The following is a 6,000-nucleotide window of genomic DNA, read 5'->3' as shown; positions in this document are numbered from 1 at the left end:
TCCAGGAATTCGAATATGACATCCATTGGCCAAAACTCTGTCACTTTGTAACAATATTCTTTTGCAAGTACATTCTCATGAAACCCATTTTTCCTCAATTGTCTGTATTCATGGCATTTTTGTAGGACTAAGTACAATTGGTTGTGTTTTGCATTCTTTTGCACAATCATTCATGTATGACATGTGAAGCTACCTTGCATGCATCATTTGTGGGTCGTTGAATTTTGGTGAATAACAACACCCAAGGTTTATTCGAAACATACTTGGATGCAATCATCTCTTGAAAAGGGTTAAGGGCCAGCAAAGCCAGTTGCGCAGGCCTCACAATATGGCAAAAGGCGTACCCGGTCAGTTTGGGAAAAGCAGAAACGTTTGGAAGCGAAAAATCCAACTAAGTCAGATGCTACAGCAAAAGTTAGCGAGGGCATCAAAATACTCATGTTTACACGGTTCTCAAGGGCAGACGAATCAAATGATGGTGGCATTTTTCTTTGTCTTTTCTCTTTTTCAGAAAATTTCACACGTGAAAACAATCACACTTCGCACTAGGGTAAGTATCAGAAGTGATTCCCCAGTGAACAAAGATGGATCGAAAATGTCACAAGCAAAATTTGCTCAAAAGGTGCAAGCAATGCAGAACCAACTATAGGCTCAGATGCAAAGACTTAACCTCTACTGGGGCAAAGCTTTGAGCACTCTTTCAGGTAAGTATATTGCATGTCATGATTTTAAGTTTATTCGGGCCAGTCCCACGACTTTTTAAGTTTATTCGGGTCAGTCCCATGATTAAAAGCTTGTTCGGGTCAGTCCCAGGATTTTAAAGCTTGTTCGGGTCAGTCCCATGATTTTAAAGCTTGTTCGGGTCAGTCCCATGATTTTAAAGCTTATTCGGGTCAGTCCCATGATTAAAAGCTTGTTCGGGCCAGTCCCATGATATTAAATTTTGTTCGGGTCAGTCCCATGATTTAAATTTTCTCGTTGGGATCAGTCCCCTTTTAAACTTCTTATTCCAGTCAGTCTTGTTTTAAAATTCTCGTCTGGGTCTATCCCATTTACATTTCTGTCTGGGTCTATCCCGTTTACGTTTCTGTCCGGGTCTATCCCGTGGGTCTATCCCATTTAAATTTCTGTTTGGGTCAGTCCCGTTTTAAATTCCTGTTCGGGTCAGTCCCGTTTTAAACTCTTGTTTCGGGTCAGTCCCGTTTTGAATTTTCTGTTCGGGTCAGTCCCGTGTTAATTTCATGTTTGGGTCAGATCATTTTTGCAGCCGAATAACACAGGTAAGTATTTGGTGTCTATTTCTTTGCCTCAAGTTTTTTCAAAACTCAGACAAAGAGGGGCAAACTGTAGACACCAAATTTTTGGTGTAATTTCATTTTCAGTTTTTTTATTTGTTGTGTTCGTTTTTTAGTTTTAGTTTCTAGTTTTATTTTTATTTTTAAGTTTTATCATAGAATTTCTTGGAAAAAGGGAAAGAGAAAAAGAAAAAGCATTCAAAAAAAATATGATTTAGTCATTTGTAATTTAAATTCAATGCTTTCTTGACAGTAAAAAAAAGAAAAAAGTGAAAAATGATGAAAAATGAAAAATGAAAGAAAAAGATTGAAAATGGCAATTTTGTTGTTTTAGTTTGTTTATTTTGATGTAAAATTGTTGTTTTTTTATTACTTAGTTTTTATTATCAATTTTGTTTTAATTAATTTAAAAAAAAAAAAAAAGATACGCTATTTGCAGCTGCGTATTGTCGCAGCTTGCAAGAGAGGACCTGGGCAGCTCCTTTAGCTGCAATTTAGAGGAAATGGCTGGGGGTTTTAGGGTTGAGTGCCTCATATAAATAGAATAGGAAAACAGCAGCCGGAAAGGGGGAGAGAGATGGAAACACAGCAAAAGAAAAGGAAAGGCGGAGGTGACGGCTGAGAAAGGGAGAAAGGGAGAGAGTGTTTATGCTTGGAAAGGAAGAGAGAGTTTCGATAGGGTTCAGGCTAAACAAAACAGAGGGGCACGGCTAAAAATCTAGAGGGAGTTTGCTGGAAGACAAAACAGAGGGGCACGTCGAATCATTCTGAAGACAATTGCTGGAAGAAAGGAGGCAAATGTCTGCGTTGTGGAAGCGCAGACCACAAGCTTGCTACCTGCCTACTTATGACGCAAGAAGGAAGGGGAGCTCAAACTATGTCAAAGACCAACACGGGACCGGATAAGGGGAATGGGACGACACCTAAAGTAGCAGCTCGAGTGTATTCACTGGAGCCACAACAGGTCCCCGATTCTCCTGAGATTGAGGAAGGTACGATTGTGGTATTTTTACGGAAATATTAGTAGATCCCGGTGTTACTCATCCATTTGTCAGTCCCAATTCTGATGGACGAAATGGATATCACGCCTACCTGAAAGTAGTAATCCTTTGGGGAAAATCATCGTTTGACTCTTGGTATGGTTTGTAAGGATCGCAGGGTTTGGGTAGGAGAGAGAATAGTGTTCGCGAAGAAAAAAAAATCATGGGATAGAAAAGGCTACCTGGGAGGTGGAAAAAAAAAACAATACCTTGAGCTATTTGTGAACCATGATAAGGAATTTCGAGGATGAAATTCTTTTAAGGGGGAGAGAGTGTGAGAACCCGTAAAACCCTAATTATTTTCCTAGGGTTTATTTCCCCTTCATTGCATGTTTTCTGCATTTTCTGGCTTAGAAATATTTTCTTAGTGGATTTTATGAGCAGTTATAGTTTTAAGATGATTTTTCTAGCATTGGTGAATTTTTAGAAAATTAAGAATCTATATTGGACGTGGGACCCACTAGTGCGAAAAGTTCAGAAAAATTCGGCCAATAAGGTTAAGTTTCGGATACTGTGAAAAATTTATCGGGTGTTAAGAGATAAGTAGTGTGTGTGAAGTGATTGATGTGAGAGAGAAAAGAAAGATAGGAATGCATTTAATGAGTGTGACAAGTGTCACAATCTCATTGGTTGGACTTTAAGAATTACTATTCACTTTCTTGACTTTTTTGACCAAAGGATTAAATATCAAAAATTCACAAAATTTCCTCATTTTCCTTTCTCCTTGGCCGGCTCTCTCTCACTCTTTTGCAAGAAGAAGAACTCTTCAATCTTCAAGTTTTCTACTAGCAAATCATCTAAATCAACCGAATAAACAAGATTCCACTCCATAAAATCCTATCTTCTAGTGCTAGTAAGGGTTGTAGTGAAGTTGTTTTGAAGAGCAAAGGTGTCCACAATCTCTCTTTCCCTTGTTTCTTGGTAAGTGATGCTACAACCTCTCCCCTAAACCTAATGATGGTTATATTATGCTTAATGGTGGCATGAGTGAAGGAATATGTGATTTATTTCTTGATTTGAAGAGTTTTGGTGAATTTTTTATTTTATTGGGAATTTTTATGGTTTAATATGAATGGGATGTTGTGGCCTTGTATGATGAATGGTAATGGCTGATAATGGCTCTATGAGGTGTATTGGATAAGAAAATGTAATCAATTTTGGATTTGGATGGAAAATGAAAAGTTAGGGTTCATATTTTTCCCAATTCTGTCCGGTTTTGGATCATAGGGTTATAGGCCGAATTGGACTTTGCTCAAAACATGAAAGTTGTAGGTATTGATGAGTAGGAGGTTCCTGCAAAATTTCAGGGCATTTGGATGAGTGTAGAGTGAGTTATGACGAAATTACTGTAGCTGTTCTGCTTTGATCAGAATGCGAAAACTGAGTTTGTATTTGGCTATTTTGACTGGAATTGGTTTGGATTTTGAAGTTGGTGTCTTCTGATGAAATGTAGCTGAATGTCTTAGCTAACATATGCCTTTGGAATTTCGGCATTTGGACTTGTATGGACTGAGATATACCGATTACAGTTTTCTACGTTTTGCAAACCTGTTTTGGGAATTCTGGTATAGTATTTCGTATATTTGACCTAGTTGTGTTAGGAACTGGATTGAGTGACCTTCTACATTGTTGTAGTTCTGTTTCTTGGCTTCGAAATGGTGGGTCTTACACCCCCATCCGATAATTGTAGTGAGAGTTGTGCCATTACCGCATTATGAGGTCAAATCCGGTTTTCATATCAAGGCCTTAGTTAAAGCCCTTTCTTAATTTCTGGTTTCCTCTATTGTTTGTAAATGTTTATGGAACCTTATTGGGGTCATGTTTGGCCTTGGTTTATGACTCGTTATCGAGTCTCATTGTATTTGTTTGCATGTTTTTAGGGCGTGACGGTGGTGCACAACGTTCTTTTGACTAAAGTGTTTGAAACCACATTGTGCTAGCTTGGTGAGTGTACTACTCACTTATGTGCTATTACATGGCTTTGATCTTTGTACTTGAGATGTTGAATGTTGATTGATCCAGGTGAGAGTGTACTTTATCACTTTCACATATTGTTCCGCATGTTATTGGAAAGTTATATGAAATGTTATATGAAATGAAATACATGACTTCAAATATTATCCATGAGCTCAACCCCATTGGTTATTGATTGAATCGAGCCGGCGAGGGCTTGGTCGTGCCAATTAATGTGCCTTGGGGCAACATCATAGGGAATCTTGTAGTATGAGAGACTCTTGATTCCGGTTTACTCGAGTAATACCACAATGCAAGTGTTTGGATTTCGGGCCCGGTTGAGGAATGTTAGGAGGAAGGGAATGGAAGTTAAGAGGAGTCTACGGTTGGTTACCTTTCAGACATTGACGGAGAGTCAATGAGACCTGATCAAGAATTCAAACGAGGAAAAGGGCTCTTGAGAGCCACCCGTATCCTTTTATCCTCATTATTAATGTGTGGCTTTATTTATTTTGGTAAATTGGACTGTTAAGCTTGATGTATCCATGAACTTGGTTGCTTGAGTTGTATTCTCACTGGGCAATTAGCTCACCCCGTTCCTTTTGTTTTCCTTACAGGAATATGACTCTTTTGGAATGAATTTTGATAAATGGTTGCCAAATGAACTAGATGAATGACTCTTTTGTATTGTATATAAAATGGGACCCTAAATGTATCATTAGGGCCGTTTTCACTTTTGTTTTGGCAAACCATATATGTAGTGACTTTTGTATCACTTTTAAATGTCATTTTGGTTTGTAAAGGCTAAATGTTATGGGGTATATGTAATTCGATGTTTGGTTGGGTTCGGACGAGTCGGTTACTATTCATGGCCGACTCCGGATTTCATTTTCTTTTATTTTGGGTTATTTTGCCCTTTTGCCTTATTTGCGCGCGTTATAAGTTCCGGAACGTGAAAGATCGCTCTATACTGCACCGTTAGTCCTGGCGAGAGCTGGGCAGGCAGTCCGCTAACCTCTTTGGTTCGCCTTAGGGGAAAGTGGGGCTGTCACAGGTGGTATCAGAGCCACTTCGCGTGGTCTCTGCGCGGAGTGAGCCTAGGGCCAAGTGGTGTTATGGTCCTGATTTCATGGAGATGTCTAAGTGCTCGTTTGAGCGTAAGTTATGAATGGGGCATGTTATAAGTGTAAAAATCTTTATGATGCAACTTGAGAAAGATAGATATGTATGTCGGGTAGGAATCTATAATATGGATGATTTACGCTTGGGACCGGCCGGCTCGAGTTGTGAATTATCTTAAATGGGATTCTTGCGCCCGGATACGAAAGACACGAGAGTCTAGGTTAGAAAGAATGGGGCGAACTAGAAATTGCGATTCTATGGATGACTTTATATGTACTTGACTGACTGTTCTGTATACATGTTGATACTGTTATGTGTTCTCTGTATATGTGTTATGTGTTTAAATGCTCGACGAGGGAGTGGAGTAGTTATTTGTTCTTGTTTACTTGTTCCTGTTTCGGGCTGCGAAAAGGAGGGGTTAGGTGCCCATTGCCCATTAACAGTATATTTATTTTGTGACCTAGATCGACTTAGATTGTATGGACGGTACACGTAGTGGACGGGGCCGTGGGCGCGGGAATAGGCAACCTACGCCAGACCGGGGTACTGGAGAAACCTCCTCTGGACCCCATCCTGAACCGAGAGTTGAC

Source organism: Coffea arabica, chromosome 9e, assembly GCF_036785885.1.
Source record: "Coffea arabica cultivar ET-39 chromosome 9e, Coffea Arabica ET-39 HiFi, whole genome shotgun sequence".
NCBI classification, from domain to species: domain Eukaryota; kingdom Viridiplantae; phylum Streptophyta; class Magnoliopsida; order Gentianales; family Rubiaceae; genus Coffea; species Coffea arabica.
This window is presented reverse-complemented; position numbering follows the sequence as displayed.